This window comes from Sceloporus undulatus, chromosome 5 (assembly GCF_019175285.1).
Source record: "Sceloporus undulatus isolate JIND9_A2432 ecotype Alabama chromosome 5, SceUnd_v1.1, whole genome shotgun sequence".
Classification (NCBI taxonomy): Eukaryota; Metazoa; Chordata; class Lepidosauria; order Squamata; family Phrynosomatidae; genus Sceloporus; species Sceloporus undulatus.
In genome coordinates, this window is record NC_056526.1 from 171,559,607 (window position 1) to 171,587,346 (window position 27,740).

General features: G+C 39.3%; 1 protein-coding gene and 1 long non-coding RNA gene across 2 annotated transcripts in view; one reads left to right on the plus strand and one right to left on the minus strand.

Moving 5' to 3' along the window:
• The window catches only part of STPG2 (sperm tail PG-rich repeat containing 2), a 263,746-nt gene that overhangs the window by 210,982 nt on the left and 25,024 nt on the right, over nucleotides 1–27,740 (plus strand). The window lies entirely within an intron of this gene.
• Nucleotides 3,119–4,999, minus strand: LOC121932267. Its single transcript, XR_006104303.1, has 3 exons — nucleotides 4,835–4,999; nucleotides 3,751–3,812; nucleotides 3,119–3,345 (listed from the first exon to the last, which is right to left on the minus strand). It is a non-coding gene; the product is annotated as an uncharacterized LOC121932267 (long non-coding RNA).

Genomic DNA, 27,740 nt, shown 5'->3' on the forward strand with positions numbered 1-27,740 from the left:
CCACTTTCAAAGCCTGCACATAGTAGTCACCACTATCATCATGATAGTGAATTTCATAATTTGACTATTGGCTATGTGAACTAATTCCTTTGATCTTCTTCCATTCAATTTCACTGGGTGATCGTAGGTTATGATAAATTATTCACTTGCTCTCCAGTGTTGAGTTTTATAAACCTCTTGTCATGTTTCCCTCCACTCTGCAATATTCTATGCTCAAAAGCTCAAAACAGGTGCTTTTTCTTCATAGGAGAGTTGTGGCAGTTCTTTCCCCCTCTCTACAATATCCTTTCTGAGGTATACAGACGAAAACTGTGCACAGTATTCCAGGTGTGGCTGATCCATTTTTAAAATGGATTTTTAAAAAATCCTCATGATAGTTGTAAAACAGGTCAGACACAACTTTATCACATTGGTGATAGCAAGGCCCAAAAAAGAAAACCTAAGATGGAGTAATGCTGATGCAGATGCAGATACAAGAAAGCTAAATTGGAAGTGGTTATGGTCACCAAAGAAAGGGATTAAATGTAACTTCCATACGGCAGTGTCCCCAGGTTGTTCCCCATTTACATTCTTTCATATAAATAAATAATGGCAATTCAGTCATACAGACCTTTTGCTAATGAAATCATACAAAGTGGATCAGCAGCCCAGTAAATTTATGAATTGGGTCAAATGAAGAAAAACACTTCATGTGAATCTGAATCAAGTTCTAGTTCAGATACATTAAACTCGATGTGTGCAACTCTGCTCAAAAAATAAAAGCAGAGGAAGAAAGGGTAGTGTGTGTGTGTGTGTGTGTGTGTGTCTGTCTGTCTGTCTGTCTGTCTGTCTGTCTATAGCTGTACCTGCACTGTAGAAATAATCCGGTTTGTTACCACTTTAACTGCCATGGCCCAATGCTGCGGAATTGTGGGAATTTGTTGTGGCATCAGGGCTCTCTGACTGAGATGGCTAAATGTCTCACAAAGCTACAGTTCTCACAATTCCATAGCATTGATTCATGGAAATTAAAGTAGTGTCACACTGGATTATTTTTCCAGTATGAATGAAGCCTATGGTGCTGGCAAGGTCTGATGGACTTCTTCAAAAGAATGCTTGGCTGAAATTGGGCTCAGATGCACTGGTGTCTTTGCTTGAACTCCAGATATAATTCATTTTTGACCTCTGCCACTTGCCTTCTGCCTTAATTTCCTTATCTTTTACATGGCTGGTAGTGGGAGGGCTTATTTATGGATAAACAGTGTAAAACCTGGAAAAACTCACTACATGTCATAGATATGCTTATGGAGAATGTAAGCAGAAGCAGGAACAATGACAACTTCTGCTGCATGCTCAGTCACTAAAAAATGTCCCTCACAGCAATGGGTTTGGTCTTTTAACTGGTTAGCTGTGGTTTTCCCAGATTGTCCTCTTGCCCATTTCCAAAACACATTTGACCCAGAACTAGCTCTGTCTCTTAATCCTTGCTTGTCCCACCTCTACAACATCACAAGGATGATATTTCTGAGAGCTCATCCTGTGACAACAGAGAGTTCCTGTGCCTTCGTCTCAGATTTGGGTCCTGAAATCTCAGGGAATGGGGATGCCACTAAGCTTGCAATTCTACTTGGAAACTTACACTTACAGACAGTACCTTCCTCAGTGAATTTATGTAGTCTTAGTTCTTAATATTACTAGTTTTAATATGCTTGTCATGTTTCCATTAGCATTACACTGGGAGCCTGCTAGGTCTCTTGCTGTCTACTGATTGGTTACATAACATTTTGCTATAAAAATAGAAAAAATATGCAAAACGAAAGAAAAGTGTTAAATCAGAAAATAATAGTGTAATAAGCCAAAAACTGGTTAGCGTGAACATTATTGTACTCCTAAAACATTTGGAACGTCGACATTCTGCTTCTCTTTGAATAATGCTGCAATTAAATAACTCTAAAATCTTTCCTGCCCTGAAGGAATGGAAAATTATGTTTCATAGGACCATATGAATTAGAGAGTGTGACTCTTCCAGTCTCATGTCAAAAGACAAATTATATGCTTGCTGGTATTGCCATTTGTTGACCTTAATGCCAGAGGTTTGCTAGTCTGCTTTTTTCTAATAACTTAAAAGTGCTTGCTTAGTATAAAATATTGCAAGTTCATTATATACTACTATTAGTCATTTACTTTGAAATTAAACAAGCACCTGTCTAGAAAATTATTACTGCTAGCTGTTTAGCTGACCCTTTAAATCTTTAAAAATGACTTGTTTGCACAATTTTAACTTTCTTTTACAACATCTTAGTAATGGTGCTATTAGTATTTCAAAATACAACGTCACTTTATTTTTTGCTGCATAAATCTCAGCCACTGAAAACAGATAATACTTATCTCTTACCCATTGTTTGCAACTACCTGCCATGTTATCATATGATTGGGAAAAGGTACATAAAACCATCCATCTTGTTTCTTTTTCCGTTTATCATTTACTATCCTGTAAAACTAAAACAACCATGGTCTAAAGGACTATTTTCTGCCTTAACTGCACTTCAGGAGCTGCACAAATCCCCATAAAACATTAACATGACCAAAAGTCTACTTCTGATTTTTAAAAATAAGTATTTAAAAACAACAAAAGGTTATTTTTTTGGTCATTAAAATGTGGTCTGGGAGGAGTTGTAAGCTGCAAAAATAGCTTTGTGGGCCCCTATTATAAAATATTTTGATGGGAATTCAGGATATCCTTACCTGACAAGCACGCCTGGCACAAGGCATATTGAGATTTTCATCCAATTGCCACATCAGTACAGTGTAAGAGGTGCATGCAAGCTCATGTAGGATGTGCAGTATGTGCACACGTACAGTGAGCTTGGCTCAGGTATCCTCTGTGATAATACGATGGAGTCTTTTGTCTGCTTCTTAGATCTCAGAATGTTTCATTGGCATCCTTATAATATTGATGCCTTGAGAAATGGCTTGTCTTGTCTCTATTGTTAACATTCTTTTGCTCTTGACTTCATTACCACTCATATTTTTAAATGTCATTTTATTTCCTGGAAGGACTGTGATGAGAAAGAAAGTGTAAATAAATTTGTATTTTGGTTAATTTAGATTTAATACATTAAAGTACATGTGTCCTAGACCAAGAATTCCACAATTGTAAGTAGAGCCCTTAGTATTCCAGATGAGTTATTTCTAAATGTCAGACTTTTGCTGTGATCCAGAAAGTATAAGCAGCATCCCACTCATGCCACAGGGCTTTCCATTTCTAGCTTCCTTCGTATTCCCCTATCAACAAAACCAATCTTATCTGGATCCAGGCCTTGGGTTGATCATCACTTTTGTGGGAAAATGTACTGATCTGTATTGCTGGAAAAGACAAATCAAAGAGGTTTTTAATGTGGCATATATACTTTAGGTCTACATATTCACTTCCTTATATTTTAGTTAGACCATTTTGCTTTTCAGCAAGAACAGCATAAAACTGCACAATATTCCTTATTCCACCTTATGATTTAGGAAAGAAGCTACCTGTTCCTCTGTTCTTATTATAATGAATGGAGATTATATCCATTATATCCATATTTGACCTGAGAATTCTGTAATTAATTTTAAATTAATTTTTAATCCCCCCCTCCAAACTTTGGTGAAGCACAACTTCCTTTCTCTATATTTACTTCATTTCACCAGAGTTTTGTTGTTGGGTTACACTGATCCAGACTGCTTTATAACAAAACAAAACCAGTTATTGATCCTGTTTCTCTGCTATTTTACCTTATTTTCAGAGGAAGTTCCTGAAGGACAAGTAGAAACTTCACTGTAAGGCTTCAGCTAAACTGAAATGAGATCATTATTTCTTTTCCACAATTACAGTTTTAAAACAATGAATGTGAGGGCAGAGCATGGGATTTTGAGAGAAAACACTGTTTATAATTTTGTGTATCTAATGTGCATGCTTTAAATAGTTTTCTTGATTGCTAAATTGTTTCCCTTTATTCTGGGAACATCATGATGATGCATTGATTGTGTATGAGAACTCTTGGAGAGGAACAAATCACAAATATCAGCACTTTCCCCCATCCCTACCCTTTGGCTTTCCATCTACTGCTCAGTTCATTGTTTGAAATAGCTTAGAAAATTCCGTGGAATGGTTTTCTCAAGACCTTGATGTAAATTACACTAATATTGTGAAGTGTTTGTCTTTGAGCTATTCTTTACAAGATAAATTAAGGTTTTGGATAGTGTGATTTAGATGAAGCTGATTACAACAAAGATATTTATTAATTTCAAACGATGCCAAATAATGGCTTAATTTGTTTTATTGTGGATGTGAATCTTAAAAAAACAAATACTGTACAGTTCTTATTGCATATCTCCTGATTAATCAACAAGAACAAAAAGCATTTTCAAAAAGTTGCCAGCTGTAACTCGTAGATCTTTTCTGATTGGTTGCATTCTTGTATTATGGTAGTTTTTATTTTCAGCATTGGGAACAAAACACCTTTCAAGATGTGGTTAAAATGTGCTCCATAATTTTTTTGTTGTCTAATTCCAAAAAACATCCAGGGTCAATTTAGATTCTTATTTTATTTTATGTACATCCCACTTTTGTTCTTATATGGGATCAAAAGTGGCTTCCAAAAATTAAAAAAAAAATACAGTTTAAAAAATTATTCATACAAAAGTTACAAAACCAATTAAATGTCAGTTTAGTTTAAAAAACACAATGTTAAAAACATTAAAACATGATTGAAAAATATTAAAACAGATTTTAAAAGATAACAGATTAAAAACACCACCCAGCTAAAATGTCTTTTTGCCACATAAATGGTAAGACTGCATAAATAAAAGTCTTTACCTGCCATTAAAAGGAGTGGAAAGTCCAACGATGAAATATCCAATCATTGTTTAGTGTTACTTGGCCAACTCTGAGACTCACAAACTCTCCCTACCTCTTCTCTCCCAATATTAGAGTCCTCTATGATTTTCCTCTTTTGTGGAAAATCACAATTGGTTAATACAGTCAGTTCACACACACACCCCCTCTCATTGCTTGTGGAAGTCATAGTTAGTGGCAGACCAGAAAAGGAAATGATTATAAGGTGGACTATGGCTTGGTCTGTGGTTTGCCTGTTAAAATATAACTAACTGTGGTGTGTAGTGAAAGAGAAATTGATCTGAAGCATGGAACTGTCCTTGAAGATGACATGGAGGCTGCGGCTATTATAGTCTGTGGCAGCTAGATCACTGCTAACAACACTTTTAGAACTAGATGGTACATTTTGTAAGGGAACTGCACAGACTGCATATATCTGTTGCATGTTCAAAGTGTGGATTATGGCACTTGCTGTTTGTGAACTTTGTGGGTTGAAGTTGTGCCTGTCTACACACACACACACACACACACACACACACACACACCCCTGATTGATTACTAAGATCTGCTCGGAGGCCTGCAGGCCTCATTGTTAGGAGCAATATACTATATGAAGATTTGGGGGAGGGCCTTGTCTGCTGTGGCAGTTGGGAAATGCTTTCTGAATGCTCTTGGAGAACCTAGGGGCTGTGCACACTGGCATCTTTGGCCAGGTTAGGGGTGGAGTTGGAGTGGCGTGATGCTGTGCACTGCACACACAGTGTGTGGCATCACCGTGCTTCTCTGGTGCTGCATCCTCACAACACAGCACTGAAGGACTGCCATAAAGCTGTGGCTATGGCGCCCTGCAAAGGCCAAATCAGGTTGCCGCATCCCTGATCTGGCTGTTAAAGGGGCAGCTGGAGGCAGCCCCTTGGGGCTGTCTGCACAGCCACTTACTAGTATCAATGCTGGCTTACCTTCAATGCCAAGTTAAAATTTAGCTCTTAAAACCTTTGGGTCCTAAGGCTATCATACCCAGCACATTGTTTTACATTGTTTTGTCATCTGTTTCCAATCCTGAGATATTTTAATAAAGATAAGGCAATAAATATTTTAATTAAAAAATAGTTTGATCATGAAGTTCTAAGCCATGGTTTGGAATGAGATCTGAATGAGTTCACTTTGTCTCTGTTGTGACACTATAAAGGTAGATCATAGAATCATAGAATCATAGAGTGGGAAGAGATCACAAGGGCCATCCAGTCCAATCCCCTGCTTTGCAGGAACTCTCAAAAACAGGGCTATCATATCACCGCTTAACCTTCTCTTCTCCAGGCTAAACATCCCCAGCTCCCTATGTCGTTTCTCATAGGACATGGTTTCCAGACCCTTCACTATTTTAGTCGCCGTCCTTTGGACATGTCCAGATTCTCAACATCCTTTTTGAGTTGTGGTGCCCAGAACTGGACGCAGTATTCCAGGTGGGGCCTGACCAAAGCAGAATACAGTGGCACTATTACTTCCCTTGATCTAGACACTATACTTCAATTGATGCAGCTTAAAATTGCATAGATGCCAAGATGAACAAAGTGTAGCTTTAGTGCAATCCATTAGGGCTATGGTGCAACCCTCATCTCTTTCAGACTCCCTGGTTTGCCCTTTTCTGGACCTCCGAAGGATGCCTCTCCTGGAAGCACCCAGGCATGGCAATTCACCCTTTAAATACTGTATGTTGCAGGGTTCCTTGCACTGTCAACAAATCATACAGTTGAAAGAGACCACAAGGGCCAGCCAGTTGAACCCCCTTCCATGCCAGAAGACACAATCAAAACACTCCTAACAGATGGCCATCCAGCCTCTGTTTAAAAACCTCCAAAGATGAAGACTTTACCACACTCAGTGGCAGTGTATTACACTATCAAACAGCTCTTACTGTCATGACATTCTTCCTAATGTTGAGGTGGAATATTTTCTCATGCAGCTTGAATTCATTGCTCCATGTTCTAGGGCCCAGACAGGCCAAAATAAAGCTGCTTTGGGTCACTTTGCAGGTACACTTTGGAGCGTGGCATTGGTGCAGCTTCTGGCCTCTTAAAGTGTGTGTCATTTAAACAGCATACCTGCAGCTTTATTTTGGCCTGTCTGTTCAGGCCCCTAGTTTCTGGAGCAGCAGAAAACAAGTTTACTCCATCCTCAGTATGACACCCCTTCAAATATTTAAACATGCTATCATGTCATCTCTTAACCTTCTCTTCTCTAGTCTAAACATACTTAGCTCACTAACCTACACCTCCTAGGGCATCGTTTACAGACCATTCACCCATTTGGTCACCTTTCTCTGGACACACTAGAGCTTGTCTATATCCCTCTTGAATTGTGGTGCCCAGAACTGGACACAGTATTCCAGGTGAGGTCTAACCAAAGCAGAATATAGTGGTACTATTACTTTCCTTGAGCTAGACACTATATTCCTAAATTAGCAGTTTTTCAAAATTAACAGTTTTAATTAACATAGATCTCTGTCTACTTGCGGTTTTGTTCCTACTTCCTCTTTGTGGCATTTTTAGTTGTTTGTTTGACCACCAGAGGATCCCACAAACAATAAATTGGCCCTAGGATCTGCCATGGTTGCCCAGCCCTAAATATACACTTCTTATACCGAGAGAAGAAAATAATATTATTAGGATCTTTTCCCAAGTGTCCAACAATAGGGTTGGCATAAATTAGGCAATGTGGAAAATAGCTCATTCCAATGAAAATGAATTAAACTAGAAGTATCCAATAGAAATATGTTTCCTGAGACACACTTTCATATTCTTAGAAACAAACACATTTTTGACAATTTCATAAAGGCAAACAGAGATTTGGGAGTAACTGGACTCTAAGAGGAGGTTATAATCAGTCACAGCTTTCTGCTATGGATATCTGTGTTGTGTGTTTTCAAACATGTGTTTGCTTTATTTGTACCACACATATTTAAATACTTTAGGTGTGCTCCTGATGAATGCAATTCATGAAATATTCTTTACAAACACAGATTATTAGTGTTCATGACATCTATTTTAGCCATAGAAAAACATTGAATCTGCATTCCGTCTTTGTGGTATGGATCCTCCTCTACTAGAATGTTGTCCATGAAGGCTATTTCCAGAAGCATGAAGGCTATTTCCAGGAACTCAACATTGTTATTGTTGGTTGGTATTTCCAGGACACTGCAGGAAATTTGTGTATTTTGAGAATGACCCTGAGACAGACATTGAAACAAGATAGTCTTCTTCTATCCTTCCTCTCTGCATTCATTTGTAATGGACTCAGCTAAACTGTCAGTTTGTACAATTACATACTGTGAAAACATTTTAATAACTAGGTAAATCTTTAAAGCCAAACACTAGAACAATTTGAATGGTGCATTCAGTACTCTGCTATATTTGACATTCATGTATAAATGGCAACTTGGGTCATACAGGTCTGATTCTTCAGTAAGTTTGTCAGTATATCGTACTGATTCTTTCCTCTGAGGGCAGGTTTCCAGCAGGAGATCAATTCAGCTGTCTCGGAGTGCAAACTTGCAATGTCAAGTAAAGCACAAATTTCTGTCCACACAAAATTTAATGTACTCTGTGCCTGTTTTGGAGATACCCTTGTCACTTTATTCATCAACATGGGCTCTAATAAGGCTGTGAGAAGTTGTGTGCATTTTGACATGGCATTCCTGAGAGATTTTGGTATTACCTCTGCAATTGTTTGATGTTTTATTGTGCAAAACAGTTTGAAATTTATCATGCTGCCTGGGAAGTTCTGGAGTTGTAGTTGGTGCAATGCTGTTGTTGGTACAATGCTGCAGTGTAACTATGCCAGCAATGCTGTGGTGTAACTGCTGTGGTGTAACTATGCCAGTGGAGGTGATGGCGGCAGTAGTCAAAATGCCATCATGTGTCAGCTGGCCAGTTTTATCCCTTCCCTTGCTGCTACTGTGCAACTGTGGGGAGAAGTGTAAGTGCTAGCATAACTGCTTAGTGTATCTTCTTTAAAAGTAGCATTTCTAAGTTCTGAATTTCATAATAAAGGGAATGATTTTGTTTTTGTATGCTGCGAAGGTAAAAACCAGTGGAGCTAAGTGAATTTGCCAGGGGAAAATGTGTAGCTGCTTAGGATGATGTCACCTTGCTGTGTCTTGTTAGTGTGTGGTGTTAATGGGTTACTGTGAGATCATTGCAGACCAAAAAAAAAAAAAGTGAGGCAAAGTCAATGTAGACAGACCCTATAAAACTTAAAGTCCAACCCATCTGGTAGACCCTACAATGAAGCAGCTGTCTTAAAATTTCATATGAGAAAACTCTAAACTGGAAACATAATAATAAATCATAGTCAGTGAAAGTAACACAGAGAATTAATAATCATAGAATCATAGAATCATAGAGTTGGAAGAGACCTCAAGGGCCATCCAGTCCAACCCACTGCCATGCCGGAAGTCACAATCAAAGCATCCCCGACAGATGGCCATCCAGCCTCTGTTTGAAGACCTCCAAGGAAGGAGACGCCACTACACTCCGAGTTTGTTCCACTGTCAAACAGCCCTTACTGTCAGGAAGTTTCTCCTAATGTTGAAGTGGAATCTCTTTTCCTGGAGCTTGCATCCATTGTTCCGGGTCCTAGTCTCTGGAGCAGCAGAAAACATATCACATCTTAACTACAGACTCATACGCGTACTTCATGTAGAATCCTTTTCTTAAAAATGCATTGGTTTTGATGAAAGTTCAGGAGAAGATTTTTGAGCTATTATATAAGCCTCTCTATGTGCTTCAGAAGTGTTATCTCTCATAATGGCATTTGTTCGTGCCCATGTTATCTCTGTGGTGGCACATCAGTTGTAAAGAGAGTTTTCATTACTTATTCATATTAGTAATGAAATATTCCCACATTTGTGGCTGCTACCTCCATTTACTGATTATGCCAAATGCTTTGAACAGAACATTTGATTGCTTTGGAACCACTGCAAATTGACCACATACAGCTTGAGGGAAATATATTATGGACGTGTTTCTGGCAGATAAAATTAATATGAAAGCAAAATTGGACATGATATTGGATTCTTTGGAGATGTGACCCTCTGTAGAAATAAAAAGTATAAATGTTAAATGCCTTGCTTCCATAAAAATGTCTCTACACTACTATGAGTGACATGTGAAGTCTAGCTAACATAAAAATCAGGTGGGTTGGTGAAATTATACCTGGACAACATTCCTTCAGGAAATGGTGAGGTGATTCATTAAATAATCCATATAAGAGAAAATTCCCTGTATGTACAAGACTGAGTGTCAGGGCAAACATTCTAATCTAACCTTTCACCATAAATGTTAGGCTAGAGTTCTCTGTGGCTGTAGAAAGCTTTTCAGATTGGGAAACATTTGGTCAACTGATTTTCCACCTGAAATCTGAAGTGGTACAGGCCAGTTTTACCATTTCATCTTATGTTTGTATGTCCTTTTGGCAGTAGTTTTAGTAGCATAGCTGCAGCATAATTCCTTTCCCCACAACTTGAGAAAGCCCACTGTTATATTGGAGGAGTTCATTCCACAGCTTCTTCCATTGCCAAGATTTGATCTTCTGAAAAATGGAGATCAACTGGCATGGAACAGAAGGGAAGGAATTGTGCCATAGTTTCCTCCCATTTGAAACAGTGTTCTGACATTGCCAAGTACAGAGAGCTGCACTGCAGAGGCTACCCCACTTCTAAAGATAAACGTATATTTAGATCTATAGACATAGAGTACAACATTTAGAGACTAGTGTGGGAGGAACTACTGTTCAACCAAGGCGATATTTTTATACTAAAATCTATGGCTGCTCCCAATCAAATGTAGCTAGATGCCTTCCATGGGTGTTAGAGTGCAACTTCCTTCATCTCCAGCCAATAGCCCAGTACCTCTGGGGTCATCAGTTTGCAGAAGGCAGAGACATACAGTGAATGTTGCATTTTTTGCTTTCAGATACAGTAGTTGTTGAATTCCAACAGGAGACTGCGGCACAGGATTCCCTTCACGTAGTACATTTCAACTCCTCTGAATCCATTAACAGACTAATTGTGACTTAAGCTTCCATGGATTTGAGTCCCCTCTATTAGATGCATGAAGCGTTATCCTTAACAGTTGGATATATAAGTAAATGGATGTAAAAGAGACAACATTTGCAGTGCTTGAGGAAGAAGAAAGTGCAAAATTCAATGGAGTAAATTGACAGTAATTGAAACTAGCTCCCCAAAATGCATCTGCTCTTAAGAACTATTCAGTGACCACCATTATTTTCAACATAAGTTATCAGAAGGGGTTGCTGTCAGGCAGTTATTCTTATATGTTGTATCCCCACCTAGACCATTTCATTCCCTCTCAAGGCCACATATGTCCAGTAGAGGTATAACTGAGAGTGGAGAGGTTGAGAGCATTGCAGCCCAAAATAAAAATCCTGTCCCTGATGAAATTTTCATTCAGTCCCAAATTTCTAGCATTTCAGAGAGCCTGCCTCCTTACCCCTGATGTTCAGCCTTCACTTTTGTGTGCTTTGTGGCTTTTAGTACCCGGATTTTGGAAAACCCCACCAGGAGTGATTGCAGGTAGTTGCAAACCTTGCTACCAAGGGCTTGGAGGTACTGAAAATAGTTCTCTGACATTTAACGCTTGCCCACCCCTCTGCATACTAAAGAGGGAGCTGCATATACTGGCGGGTTACAGACCGCCAAATAGTACGTATACAATACGTACTAGGGTTAGGAAGGGGCGGTGCTTCCGCACCCCCCTAACCCTAGTACGTATTGAATACGTACAAGATGGCGGTGTCCTATTCATACGGGCGCCGCCATCTTTACGTATCGGATGCTGAGCGTCCGTACATGTCACAGCCTTTATGACGTAGCGAGTGCGCCCCTGGCGCCTCACTACATCACAAACGCGACTCAAAAAGAAACTCCATTTTGGAGTTTCTTTTTCAGTCCACGCGGGAGCCGCGCCGTCTGAAGGCTCCGGCTCCCCCGCGGACCTACCAGCGGCGGTCTGTACCCCGCCACTGTCTCCTGTGCTACATAAGAGGATGTATCTTAGTTTTTGCCATATGATAAGTGGGTAAAGAATAAATAGAAACCACAGATTTTGTAATGATCAAATAAAATGTATTATTTAGACAAAAACAGCTACAGTCTTAAGGACTTGGTTAAAAGCATATTTGGATATAAAGTTTATGAACATTGTAAACAGTGAACTCATCAGGAATGTTCCAAATAGTCTTCAAATTGTTCTCAGCATGGTTTCCCCAGGAAACATCGTGCCCTTCCTTGCTGCTATTTGCCCTACTAGGGATGTTTTCCCTTATCGGGACTGAGTGGGGCTTTCATTACAAAAATAATATGAGAAGTATAGACTAGAGCATCCTGCCCATAGCTACTGTTCATTCCATTTCTTGAGTCAGGGACATATTCGGACACTTCTGCCATGATGGCCCTTAGCCTTTGGAGTGAAAGACTCACCTTCCCAAACAGCAACTTGAATGTAAAGGATGGAATCATATCAGCCAGCATTTTTGCTGGAGTGTGAACCTGAATGCAGAACATTTATTGTAAACCATCTTATATCTCTAGTGAAAGGGAGAAATGATTTTTATTCTTTTTTGCTTTTTCTCCTTTCCTCTGCCTTATTGCAAAATTGCCCTGAAAACATTTAATCAAAAATTTCACATATAAGAAACAAAATCACTACCTGTATTGATAAGTTCTATTTTAAATGTGAGAAGAATATTGAAGAAAGCAGATAATTTTTATATGTTGTGCTGGAAGTCTCTAGGTTTATACTCTTTATAATAAAGATTTTCTCTTCCTGAGGGGATTCAGTAATACAAGCCCAGCTGCACATTTTCTCATAAAGCTTCAAGAGTATGCTTTCCTTTTTTAAAATGCCTAATTTTGCTTTGGATTATATTTTCTATAATCTCTTAAATAGTTTCTTTTCAAATTTTAAAGATAAGATCACAGAATGTATTACAACATGTTTCTTTCTTGGCTTTTTGTCAAATGTGTTCTTACCATTCTGTGATGATACATAACACTGTGTTTGGTGATATGAATTAGCTCTTTACAAATAATATAGAAGACACCTTTGACTCATATAGATGTCCAGCTCATATAGATTTTCAGTATACTAGACAATATGAAATACCTTTATCCAATACCACACAGAATGTCGCATCCCAGTAATAAGAGTACTCAGAAAATTGGTAGGAAATATTTTCTTTTTAGGTGGCTTTCACTGCTGCTCTGGGTCTTAAAAAGTAATCTTTCTACAGGACCACCAAAGAGGTTTGTGCTGTCTGTCACATTAACCTTGGGATATCAGTTGGAATTATTTGGAAAGTAAATGATGGCTATTTACATTCATGAAATTTCTTCCAGTGAGACGGATAATTTGTAAGGCATGGTGTCAATTATTTTTATTCACTTTAGTTATTCTTGTTAGACCCCCCCCTCCAAGAATCTATGGCCCTTTACTTGTGGACAAGTTTGTGATGGTAGTCCAAGACAGAGAGACAGAAAAGTTAGAAAACACATTAAATAGTTTCCAAAGGCATCACTAGTCTTCATGAACTCCAGATTCATTGTTTGAAAATGAGATTGTCTAAGGATTGGTAACTGGGCTGTGGCTATTGTGGGGCAACTGATCTCCACAAAAGTTAGGAAGAACAAGCTTCTTTGGTTCAATGAGACAAGAGGGTAGTTTGGTAAATACAGTAGCAGGACTTGTACAACAATATGCAGAGATAAAGCAGTGGATATTTGCTGTCAGGGATCAAGAACAAAAAGACTTTTCTGCGAGCTTATGAAAGTTGCTGCCAGCCAGAAGTTGTAACTGTGTACCTTTGATGGATGGATTCATAGATGTGTACATGACAAATGTAATTGATGAAATCAGTCCAATCAGATATTAATTTTCATCACAGTACAAAATAAACCAATGATATCTAATAGCCATAGGCCAACGCCAACCAAGTATGGCATAAATGCAGTGTTCATAATATGTATATAAAGTATGAATATCAGTTGCAACCTTAGCATTTGCTAAAAGCACACCTGATATTTAAGAATATGATTGTACTTTATACATTTTAAGCTGCTTTGAGTCTCGTTTTGTGAGAAAGGTGAGATATAAATCAAATATATAAAAATCATTTTAAAATGCTGTGTTATGCAATTTTAACTGAATTTATATGCAATATGTGCTCAGTTCATCCTTCTGGAAAGTAAAGTTGCTACTAAAAGGGACAGTGCTTGATTGGGCTGTCCACAGGAGAGAGACCTCCAGCAAGCCAAATTAGGTCCAAAACACTGCAGAAATAATCCAGTTTGAGACCACTTTAACAGCCCTGGACCCATGCTAGGGAACCCTGGGAATTGTAGTTTGTTATGGCACCAGAGCTTTTGGATAGAGAAAGCTATATGTCTCATAAAACTACATTTCCCAGAATTCCCTAGCATTGAGCCAGGGCAGTTAAAGCAGTCTCAGATTATTTCTGCAGTGTGTTTTGGACCTTAGTTAGTTTATTCCAGCATTATATTTTGTATTTGAGGTGTCATTATTGGAAGCAACATGCTTTTCCACAAGAGACTTTTTTAAAAATAGATTAATCACCATATACCCAATACATACATTATTTTCTTTTTGTTTTATATGTTTATTTGTAGTCAAGGCAAAGAAAGATGGGGATATTTCTAAGTGCTGTGAATAATTTTATAACATATGTAAAAATAGGAATGTATTATGTTGGCTCTTTCCTAAATTTATCACTTTTTAATCATTTCAGTCCACATTGGGTTTTTGCCAGATATCTGATGCACAACTAATGATACTTGCCAAACTTGATAGCAGATGGTAATGCAAATGCTATTGCTTATATCATCCAGAACTTTTATAGGAAGGAAAAGTTATCTTGTGCTCATGGGGTCAGCCAACAAGAATGAGCATCACCAACAGGGACCTGTCAGGACTGACTTAAGATACTTTACAGCTCAAAGTTAAACTGTAAATGTCCCCTTCCCCCTATTTCATGGTATTAAAATACAATAGTAATCCATTTTGCAACAAAATAACAACCTTGTTATATGTTCCACCACCCCAAGACAAGGCTAATGAGTAAACAACAGAAAAACCAGTCTCCAGGTTTTGCTGTAGATTGTGTTGGGTGCTCTCTGGGTTGTTGTCCCCCCCCCAATTTTGGTGAGTAAACAAGACAGGGCATTCTCTGTATCAGCACTTCAGTTGTAGAATTCCATTTCAGGTGAAGACAGGCTTGGAAGTTCCCTTTTGACCTTCTGGCAGGTAGCCTTGGGTCCTTAAACATACACCAAAAACATGTTAATCAATACACACAAGAGGTATTAAATACAATACACATATTACAATATACTAGATACTATTACACAAGAAAGGCTATACAGTGGGCCCTTGTTATCTACTGGGGTTTAGTTCCAGGACTCCCCCATGGATAACAAAATCTATGGATGCTCAAGTCCCATTAAATACAATGGCATAGTAAAACGGTGCCCCTTATATAAAATGGAAAATCAAGCTTTTTTATTTGGAATTTATACTTTTTTGGAATACAGTGCGCCCGTGCCATACGCGGGCGCGCCATACGCAGCCTTGAGCATATGCGCTCAAGCCGTGGGGTCCGCGCGGGGCGGAAGGAGCAGCGCGTCCCATTCAATTGAATGTGCGTGCGCGCCTGCGCCGCCACGCCACCGCGCACGAGCCCCATTGTTTCCAATGGGGCTCGAGCATAGGCGGAATTCGCCTTACGCGGAGTGATCTGGAATGGATCCCCCGCGTAAGGCAAGGATGGACTGTACCTTCAAGCCATGGATGCTTGAATCTGTCGATAAAAAATCTGTAGATAAGGAGGGTCCACAGTATAATGCAGAAGATATACTAATAACACATAGAACAGACAGTGTAATAGCATACGGCAATAGCACAATATTAACACTGTACAAATAAAAGGAGAGCAGGGCACATTGTCCAATAGTAGTACAGTGCAAATACACTATGCATAGTGAATAAAAGAATTCACAGTACAATAAACACCCATGCAGCTCAGCCATGAAATCTAGTGTGTGATCTTGGGGAAGTTGCATGATCTCAGCTTCAGGGGAAGGCAATGCCAAACCTCCTCTGAACAAATCCTGTTAAGAAAACCCCATGACAGGTTTGATTTAGGGTCACCGTAAGTCGGAAACAACTTGAAGGCACACAACACCAACAATGAAATATGTCATTTATTTGATACCGCCATCAGGTGGTATTTCTCAGGTTCTATTTTGCCTTTTAGTGTCACTATGTTGAAAACATAATGAAACATAAAAATATTAACTTGACCTATGTAAAGATCAAAAACCAAAATCTTTGAGCTCAGAAAGCAATAGCAAGCAATAGCAAGTACATTTCTATAACGCTTATCAGTGCACTTAAGCACCCTTTAAGCTATTCACAATGTGTAAGCCAATTGCCCCCAACAAACTGGATACTCATTTTAGCAATCTCAGAAGGATGCAAGGCTGAGTCGGCCTTAAGCCCCTGGCTGGTATTGAACTCTCAACCTTGTGGTTTGTGAGTGAATGGCTGCAGTACAGGCATTTAACCGCAACAACCACTTAACTGCTTTCCATCTATGATTGTTATTATCTACTATGAAATACTTTCAAACTCCCAGTGTATATGGAACCTTCACCCCCACAGTTTTCCATAGCCTTCCTTTGAAATTACAAAATAGACCAGATTGTATTTGAATTACAAGCTTTGTAATACACACAGTGAATCCAAAATGAAATTCGTGATTCCTGGTTCAGCAGGTTTTTAAAAAATCTGTTAGAAATACAAGCACCTGGCCAGTGGATAACATCTTACTCTATTGACAAATAGATATTCCTAGAAACATCCTCTCTTGATTAATCTTTTCTATAAACTGAGGCAACTGGCTAATCAAGAATTTTTGTGAAGGCTCATTTTCAACATATTTTGTTCTACATAGCCACTATTCCATAAGGAAACAGCCAAAAGACAAGCCAAGGAGATTTTGTATTCAGTGCGTGAGTTTCACTCTGCTTGCCTCTGTATAATAATGATGCAGGATCATCCCAATTATATTTGTGTGAAATTATCTTATTTATGAAAAATCTGTCTGAGATGTGTTTGTATTTAATAGAATGCTTTTGGAAAGGGTGGTTATCACCCTATTCCTAATCTTAGCCCAAAGTTCAAATATGTGAGTCTTGATGGTCGTCAGGGATTTTTCCACATTTGATATCAGAATGAATCACTTCCTTAACATTTTTGGTCCTTCTAGATCCAACCCAAGGGGGTTATTTATGTCCAAGAGAGCAGCTATCACTATATCTTATAGTAGTGGATTCCACAATTTAAATATACATTGCAGAAGTACTTCAGTAGAAGTTTTTTACACTTTGAAAAGAAGGCAGAATGAATTATAAACAAATTGGGTTGTTTTTAATTTTCATTGATATTCAAATTTCTAAGCATCCTATATGCTGTGTAACAACTAACACTTTTCCTTATAAGAAACATACTTATAAATTGCCCATCTTGTTATATTTACTTTTTTCTCCTTGTGTTGTTGGCATATTCCAGCATATAGTAAAATATGATCACTGACTGATGGGCATTCACCATCAGACATCATTTCCTTGATAACTATCTGTGAGATTTTTACTGTGGACATTTTTCTAAAATTCACATTGTGGCCATCATTGCCTTGGAAAAGAGAATGTAGTAAAAGACGTGATGAAATTTTAATTGGCACTGCATCTACTGTAATTGAATTTTTAAATGTTTGGGATCATTTGTGTAAGTAATGATGTTTCTCTGTTGTTGTCTGGGATGCCTTTCACATTCATCTGATTTTAGAAGCCTTAGGGTGCCACATTAAATCTAAAGCACAGCAATGAAGACAGTACAGCCTTGGCTTCCTATTCTTCTTTACATTTTATGATTAAACTGCATCTACTATTTAGGACTAATTGTCTGATCCTGGGAGTCAGTTCTCCATCTAAAAGGGCTACAGGGTCTCATGCAGCATCTGTCAGGAACAGGACATTGCACAGGAATTAGAAAGACCATGGAAATTATTCTAATGTAAATAGAAGTGATTCTCAACACTGATCACATTGACTATGCATAGTTTTTTAGGGAGAGAGGTCTAAGAAGAAAGTAAGGGCCCCAATGGGCTGTTTGGCAGCCTGTGGTCCCATTCTTACCAATACTATTGTATATGCTCGTGTATAGGTTGACCTCATGTATAAGTCCAGGTCAGGTTTTGGGGCCAAAGTTATGGGCATTGATATGACCCGTGGATAAGTTGAAGGTGCAGTTTGGGGGCATGTAACAAAGGAAGTAAATGACAAAGCAAGGGCATCAGCAAATCACTAGTCACCACACACACACTCTCTTTCCTTGAAAATTTAGTGGGTCTTTGGAAACTAGGAACAAACATGCACACACACATACAAAAAACACACCTCCTTTCCTTGCAAATCCAACAGGGGTTTTGAATCTCCCTAGCAAACCAGCAACAAACATGCAAACAGTCTGTCTTCTTCCTTGGGCAGCGCTGCCAAAATAAGGGGAATGGGGTGATGGGCAGCACTTCTTTTAGGAACTTTCTGAGCAGGATTACCATATTGACCCCTATATAAGTCGACCCAGAATTTTTGGGTCAATATTTTGGCATAATTTTTTTTACTTATAGATACAGTACAGTAAATTGCTTATCAAGTTGCCATTGCCATCAGCCTAAATTTCATCAATTTATGTCTTGAAAATACAGGATGGGAAAAGGAGCCTACAAGGCTTAATGTTCTCACAAGAATTTGTGAACTCACAATTTATGTGTGGGATGCCATGCTGGGAAGCAAAATGGTACCTGGCCCAAGTGAGTTGTCCTCCTCCTCCTCCTCTTCCTCCATCAAGATTGGCTAATATTTTCACCTGATTGCCTCATCATATCCTGACAAGGATATTCCAGATTTAAATATAGGGGAAGGTACATGATGGGGTCAAGGATTCTCTCGGACTAATTTCATGGAGATAATGAGAGCAAAGAAGGACAAGGGGGAATTAAGAGAGGGAGAAAATGAAAAGGACAGAGCAATGGAAGAGTGAGGGGTAGAGAAGTGAAAGTTGGGTGAGTGTGTGTGAAAAACAGGGGGGGAAATGCCCCTCATCTCCCCCCCCCCCCCCCCCGGAAACCCCTTTTTGGAAAAATTGGAAAAGGAAAAAAAAGGGGGGGGAGCAACATAGATTTTGAAATATTTTCTTTTAATATGATTAATAAATGGTTAAGAAACGTGTTCATATACGGACTTTCTCAAAATTGTTTCTAAAAACTATATAATAGAAAGACTTTTATGTAAGGCAATGCATAGTATCTGATCATTGCAATTTCTGGTCTTGTTATCCTTTTCTCGGCTCCTTTTTATGGGAACAATTGTTTTATGTCTGCTTGACATCACAGTGGAAGATTAGAAGAGACCATATAACTTTCTGTTTTACCAATGTTGATAATTTCTTGTTCAGGATTGTGTAGCTCTATTTGTAGCAAATAAATAAATAAATAGGGAATTCAGTTTATAAATGCTGTTTGACTGAATTGTACTTTTAATATACCAAACAAGATCATCTTCTGCTAAACAAAATTGTATAATTATATCATATCGCATAAATAATACATTTTGTACTCCCATTGTAACAAAGCGAATTTCAGTCTGTTAGGATGCTAATATCATTCCCCTTCCCCAGTTTATATGAAATTTTCAAAATGTTTTCTGGGGGGGAAAAATCCCCTTCCCAGTTTCTGTATTTCTGGAAATGTTACATGTCTAGGATGTCACTACTTCTTCATGTGCCTGACACAAATGTGTTTTGTGCTTACACAGAGAACCTATTTCGAAACAACTTGAGCTAAGTAGCTTGGCTGTTATTCCCTGCTGCCACTGCATTACTACACATGTCATAGCCCACCAAGCTACCATTACCTAAGTTTCTCTCCATCCACCGGCAGAGTAACAATATTCACTAACCTTTCTTCTTGAGTAGCTTTTTGGCAACAGTGATTTATCCTTTTTTGAGAGGGAGGGAGGATGTGACCTGTCTCCCTTTAGTTTTCAGCCTTACATACCATTGGCCTACTCATCACCTGGTTTACCCTTGAGCCAAATCCACTCTTGCTTTAACACTACAGTCCTGTATAACTGCCATCCACAAAGCTGGGGCAAGGAAGGCAGCTATGCATCCTACTTTAGAGACTATACTCCTATCTCTGAAGGGCTGATAGGAAAAGCCTTTATTTAAAGGCATCCTCTGTTTCAGTGGTTCCCAATCTTTGGTTCACCAGTTGTTTGGGGGCTTCAGCTCCCAGAGTCCCAGTCAGCTTGGCCAACATCTGGGAGCTGAAGTCCAAAACATCTGGAGGACCAAAGTTTAGAAACCACTGCTCTATTTGAAGGGCTGTCCAGTCCAAGTCTGGTATAAGGGAAAAAGGGATACTTGTGGCTTCAAGATTGCTCACCACACATCCCCTGGATAGCATGCTTAGCTATCAGGTCATTAGAAGGTTCATCTGATTTTAGTCCCAGCTACAATAGATTCGTTGAAATGTATGATACTTGTTAGTGTTAAAATGGGGTAACTCTAGTTGGGATCAAATTCGGATTTAGTCTCAGTCACAATCCTCCCCCAATATGGCAAAATATATCTTCTTTCACTTTAAATCATAGTACTAATATCATAGTAAATTATTTCGTTATGATCCATTTCCTCATTTTAGAGGATGTGTAAGGGACAAAGGTGTGACATATACTTCTTTAAGAGCTTTTGAAGAGCAGTAGAGACCCAGAGATCTCTAGCAGCTGCACTTTAGATACCATTAGTGCTTGTGTGTGTGTGTAAATCTGGTTTGATGCACCTTAGCAAAATGATACGGACACAGGAAGAAGGTGCCACAGCTTTGGACCTCAATAACTACCTGACAACATCCTCTTCTGTATATATGCTGCTGCTTCCTAACAGATGAGAGTCAAGCCTTTTCTTCCACTTCCAACAGGACACATTAAATGCTGCTAGGGAATATGGAATTTAAATGAAATACTGTATAACATTTTTTAACATTACAGCATTCGAAGCCCAAGTTCCAGGGGATCTGGCAATATTACTTGGAGGTGAGTGTATTTAGCTCTGTCACTCCCTTCTTTATTTTTTCAGTTCTGCAATTCCATTTTGCACTATTGGTTTCATATTTTGAAGTCAGCCTGTAAGAATGCCTTTCTCAGAAAGAATTAAACATCTTTAATGTCATGCAAGTGTATTAGTACAAAGTGTGTAGCAAAGTTTTGTGGAAATACCTTCTTTCTGGACTACAAATTATATATTTGTGCCTGTTTTATCGAACCATTTCCTGTATTGCTATGCATTTTATATGTATTAGCCTACTAGCCCCACCACCTTTCCCTTCTCCTTTTATGTCATGTCTTTTTAGATTGTAAGCCTGAGGGTAGGGAACCATCTAATTAAAAAGACTGTATGTACAGCGCTGTGTACATTTACAGCGCTTTATAAATAAAGGTTAATAATAATAATAATAATAATAATAATAATAAATTTTTAACCTAAAATTAGGGTTGATGCATTTGTGTATATATTGTGTTTTTTTTAGATGAATGATGTCTTGCAACAGCTCAATCCTATAATGTCTGCTCAGAAGTAAATCCTATTAGTTTCACTGAGGATTATTCAGCCTGCAGCCTAAATATTTTAAGATAATGGAAAGTGGTGGTAAACACCAGTATTAATACTAAAGTATAGGTGTGTTTTTCATGTTTAATGTATCTAAATATACATCTACATTTGTGCTGTAATGTTCATCCTGGATCAGTTCAATTGCCACAATACATCTTTTAATGTGGGTGTAGAGGGATGTACTGTAGATCTCCCATCAAGATGTGATATTTCCATATCTGCTAAAACTGCTAAAACTTATTTTATTTGTACATATATCTACTAAACCCTGAAGATAAATTAATGAAATGCTTGGTTTAGCATGAGCTGTTGTCTTAGCAGCTAAGCCTTCAAGATCTTTTGAAATAAATTAAATATAATTATAAATAATAAATTGTTAGCAAAATGCTCTCTATAATCATTTATAAGATTTTAAATGAAACTTTTTCAAGTATGTAACAATCTGATTGAAATTATGTAAGGAGTGAAACAGACTACTCCAAAGGGGCAGCTTTAAGCCTCCCCTTCGGAAGGCGGATTGGGGCTGCAGCAACTGGACACCACAGCCCCAATCCATTTTTTTTTTCCTGATGGCAGCCACTCCTTTTTGTGCCAGCTGACTTTTCCTTTCCACTGTAGCTGGAAGCTGGCTTTAAGGCACTCCGGCAGTGTGCGGCGTGCAAAGACTGTGCTGCCAGAGTGCCCGGAAGCCAGCCCATGTCTGGGAAGCCATGCAGCTTGAAGCCAGCTTCCGGGCATCTTGGGGGCATGCATTGTCTGTACACCATGTCCTCAAGACACTCGGAAGCCAGCTTTCTATGCCAATCTGTTTTGCACCTAAGTTCCAGAGGGATGTTTTATTCTGCATACATATTCAGGACATGAAATAAGAATTGTAACACAACATTTCCTCTGGGATAGCAGCTAAAACACAAACAGATCCTAGTTCCTGTGAAATGTGACTGAGTCATAATTAGAATAACTGTCATCGCAGATCTTGTGTATAAAAATACATGCTAATTGGAAGACCAGCTTTTTGTGAGCTCTTTTACTTCATTGCAAGGGGCACTGTATTTTACTTCACTTTTGTGATAAAAGCTGGTTATACAGTATGTATAATGGTATGCTATAATATATCAACCTTTGTTTGGAGAACCATGGCAAAATGTTAAATGTTTCTGACAGGTTAAATAGTTTCCTGGAAGAACCATGTCATTCTTTTACTTTTCAAAACTTAACAAACTGTAGGGAGGAAGAGAAAAGGACACCTGGGAGTGAAAAGATTGCTGAAGGTATTTTTCTTAAGGATTATCTTCTCTGTAAGAACCTACCTGAATAATAAGGTCTTGGTCAGCATCCCATTTTTAGGTCTCTTCATGCCTTCAGAAGGTGAGGTAGATAGTCTTTTCAGTTCTGGCACTGGGGGTGTGGGGTGGGGGCTCATCTGGCACAAAATCTGATTTGTTTTCAGTTTTCAGTACTGGGTGAATGTTCTCTCCCCCCCCCCCCCCTTTATCTGGGCCTTTGAGACCTTTTAAGCATTTTTATTGTTCATAATATGTCAATTGTGCTGCTGGTGAATTAATTACCTAAGTTGTTCCCATCATTCTTCACTTTCTGCAGTAAAGACTTCTTAACATGGTTGAATACTACATTCATGAGGAAAACTCAAGGAGCTGTACTTCTTTTATTTCTCTGAGAGATTTAGCTTGTAAAGCATAGTCAATATGTAATGTAAAGTATAGCAAGGAGCTGGAAATAATAATAAAGAACATTTATAATAAATGGATTGATGGACAGATAACTGAATACAGATGAATAGCCCAGACCAGCAGGGATTGTTTCTGGAAACATATGGTAAATGAATCGCTGAATCTGAAGGTTCATTGGAACAGTCTGAAGCGTTCCTATTTGAGAATTACAGAAGAACAACAACATGTCAGTGTTTAGGTAAGGAGTCCTTGGAGAAAAAATTCAAATGACACCCTCTTCATATTTCCACTGCATAACACTGTTTGAAGGATTTTACCACTTATATTATATATCACATTTCTGACATCAGAATAAATTTAATCTGGTAGTTGATTTTAAGAGCAATGAAAAGCAACGATGAGCCTGTTTCTCACTGTGGACAGTGAAATGTCAATGGGTGACAAATAGAAAGTGGAGCCACTAAACTCTTCTGTTGCTTCCATCTTTTCCAAAAAGGGCAGCAATGTCCCATAAGTGGTTTTATTGATGAGGCCTCTGGACTGTAAGTCAACAATGATAAAGAGTCAGTCAAAAATATCTAACAACCTTAAATGAGTTAGTCATTTTAAATGGAAGGGGTCTGATAACACTCTTAAGATGCTTGAATGACTGTCCAAATAGAAGACTGCAAAGAAGTGTGTTTACTTCACATTGTCCATCAGTACTGATGCAATCATTTTGATTTCACTGATGCTACAGAAATACAAGTGATAAGCAAATAATTCCCCATGGTGTCTGTCCCTTCTGATCTTAAATGGCAAGTTTTGTGTTCTTCAGTGGGATCTTTGGCAGTAAATCTCATTTGCTATGGGTTTCCATTCATCCTATCTTGAATATTGAATATTGATAAATCAAGACAGCTGTAGTGGCTATAACATTTACTATGGCATTATGTCAAGGAACAGAGTGATAGCCCTGGGGCAGAGCTTGTAAAATGCCCAGGTTCAGTCTTAAGGTATCAGGGATGGACAAAACCTCTCTGCCTAATATCTCTGGAAGCCTTCTGCCAGAGGCAATAGAAGATGCTGGGCTAATGGACTAAGCAGAGTATATGACAGTGATTTCAGTTAAGTAGGTTATATGAAAATCTCCTTAAGAGCAGAATTCAATGAGCCAGTTCACACATTCAGCTGTGGTGCTGGACATATAAGAAACGCGTGTCCCCATTGATAGGTTCTGAGATCATGTGGTGAGGAAGCTCTGTCAAGAATACAATTTGGTTATATGCCAATCAGTTTATCATATGACAGTTGCAGTTGTTATGTGATAAAGATGGCTGTGTAAATCAGGATTGTATTACTGTATAGAACTGCCTGTGAAACAACATACCCCAAGAAGCTGAAAACAGCCACTTCCCAGTAATATATCACATTTTGGCTTTATTGATATTGACCTCAACTATATATTATTGCCTGAAAGAAACATTTTGAACTAAAGAACATTATTGTGATGTCAGAATACATTAGAGATTTTTTATTAACATTGGTTTTCTGTGTGTGGTTCATGTGTCATCTTCATTAAATAATGCTTAAAACTTTATGTGCACTCTGTCAGCTATAGAAAATTATGATGCACTACCATAGTAGAAATGTGATATATGATGTAAGTGGTAAAATCCTTCAAACTGTTATGCAGTGCAAATATGAAGAGGATGTAATTTGAATATTTTCTCCAAGGATTCCTTACCTAAGCACTGACATGTTTTTGTTCTTCTTTAATTCTCAAATAAGAATGCTTCAGACTGTTCCAATGAACCTTCACATTCAGCAACTCACTGATCTGGAATCTTGAGAGATGAGCATATTATTCTACATAACTTGAATCAGTAGCTTTTAAATGGTGATGTCTCTGTTTTTATTAATGGAATATTTGCCAGTAAATGCCATTTACTTTAATTAGTGATCTACAATATTGATTAGGTGGACAGATCACATTCTGTCTGACCAGACAACTGGTCCTTCATTCTTGTTTGTTACGTGTATGTCCTGTCTATTTTTAATGCACCTCAAGGAGGAATACATATAGTTCTTCAGGGGGCCTGCTTAGCTAGAGCTGCTCAGTTTCAGTTAAGATGCCATATGATTTTCCGTCAGAATTTGCTGTGGGAAGAAAATTGAAGAAAAGAGAACATAGCTCAATGGCGTACCATGTATTTAGTACACAGCAAGATCCAGGCTTCATCCCCATCTCAAAAAGCAGGGAAAGACTTATACCTAAGACCTTAGAAGAGGCCTGCACAACATATGGCCCGGGGGCCACATGCAACTCACCAAAGGATTTTGAGTGGTTTGCAGGGATATGGAACTACTCCTCCTGAGGAGAGAGCCATACAGAGAAAGAGGAGGACAGGTGAACACTTACCCTGGAAGTGTCCCCCACTGCTTGGTTTTCTCCCAAGGAGGAAGGCCAGGAGGAGGAGGAGGAGGAGGAGGAGGAGGAGGAGGAGGAGGAGGAGGAAATTAATATTAATTAATTCTAATTAATATTATTACTGTATATACTTATGTATAAGTCTAGAAATTTTGTCAAAAAATGAACCCAAAAAACCTAAGTTGATTTATCCACGGGTCAATGTAAGAACTGCACTTTGATTCTTATAAAAAAAAGGAACCATCTCCTGCTGAAAGGCAAGAACGTAATCAGGCATAGAACCACTGACTCCTTTCTGTTGTATCATCCATCCAGCCTTCAGTATGAGCGCAAAAAGTTATGGCTGATAGAATTTTGTAATTTCTTTGACATTGTTTTCCTTTGTTTCATCCTTTAAATCTGTGATGGCAAACCTATGACACACATGCCACGGGTGGCATGTGATGCCATTTCGCCTGGCACAGGTTAGGAAGGAGGAGGAACAGGTGTGCATGCACTCGTTGCTCTTCCTTCCTGCCATTTCCTGGTCTTCAACTGTCTATCAGAGACAGCTGGAAGCCAAAAAATGGCCCTGGAGAGAAGGAGCCACAGGCGCATGCCTCTGGCTCCTCCTCCCTGCCTTCTCCTGGCTTCCAGCTGAGATTCTGAGACAGCTGGAAGCAGGGAAAAGGGAGCTGGGGAGAAGGAGACAGAGGCACCCACCAGTTGCTTTTACTCCTGGACGTTTTCTGGCTTTCAGCTGTTTCTCGGAGACAGTTGGGATCCGGGAAAAGGGCGGGGGAGGGGGAGCGACTGGCCCATTGCTCCTTCGTATACTTCAAGGCACAGATGGTTGGAACAAGTACTGTGTATATTCATGTATAAGTCTAGAAATTTTAATCAAAAAATTGACCCAAACAACCTGAGTGGACTTAACCACGGGTTAATGTAAGTACTGTACTTTAACACACACACATATGAACCATCCCATGGGAAAGGCAAGAATGGCGGGATACAGACGGGCAAAAAGGGGTGTGTTCATGACGTCATGAAGGTATAGCCTTCAGACGGCCCTTACCTGAATGCCACCATGAACACGCCGCCCGCCCGCCCCAAGCGGGAAGAAGCGGCATTAAAAAGGTGCTGCTTTTCCCCGCTTCTTTTCTCTATAGTGTGCAGCTGCGCATCTCCGTCTGTAAGCTGCTGCACCGGTATGCCAGAATTGCTACACCGCTAATTTAAGTTGCCCATTTAAAAACTCCGTGTCTGCTGCGTCGCATAATGAGTCGGGTCCTGGAACATGCGCAGTTTGCAGTCAGGCTTTAATTGCAGCGTCAGCTGCCATGCAGGTGTGGAAGCTGCAGCACAGCTGCAGCGCATTTTAAGACTCGTAACCCTAACCCTAACCCTAGAGCTGCATGTACGCATGCGCTGCTAGAATCGTGGAAAGTTTGGAATTTAAAGTGCACCCCTACACACACTCCTGTGCCATTTTCACCTAACAATAAAAAACCGCTCTAAAACTTTAAATATTTACATATGTACAAGGGAGGTGATGGGGGATGGCAGGGGGACGCGGTGGCAGCGCGACAGCTGTGGCTGTGCATTGCAGATTCAGCAAGAGCGCGGGGAGCCAAAGGAGAGGAGGCCATGATGCTGGTGACATTGGCAATGTGCAAGTGCACAAGGATGCCAACACCAGCTGATCACCAGCTGGCAGGAGACCACCTTTGTTCTTGGCCAAGGCGGGGGGAAAAGTTTAAAGGGGTTTGGGTGCTTTAAATGTGCACATATGCTTTCTGCCGCCGGTGCTGAGCGCCGCAGCTGCGCAGCTGCGCATCCGCCAGCCGGCAAAAGAAAAAAAAGCCCCGTTTTTGGCCGCCCGTGAGGAAGCTGCCTCTCTCTTTGCAGCGTCCTCCAAGGCGGCGGTATGGAAACTGAGGGTCAGAAACGGCCCCAGGTGAGGCGTCTTCACTGCCCCCCAT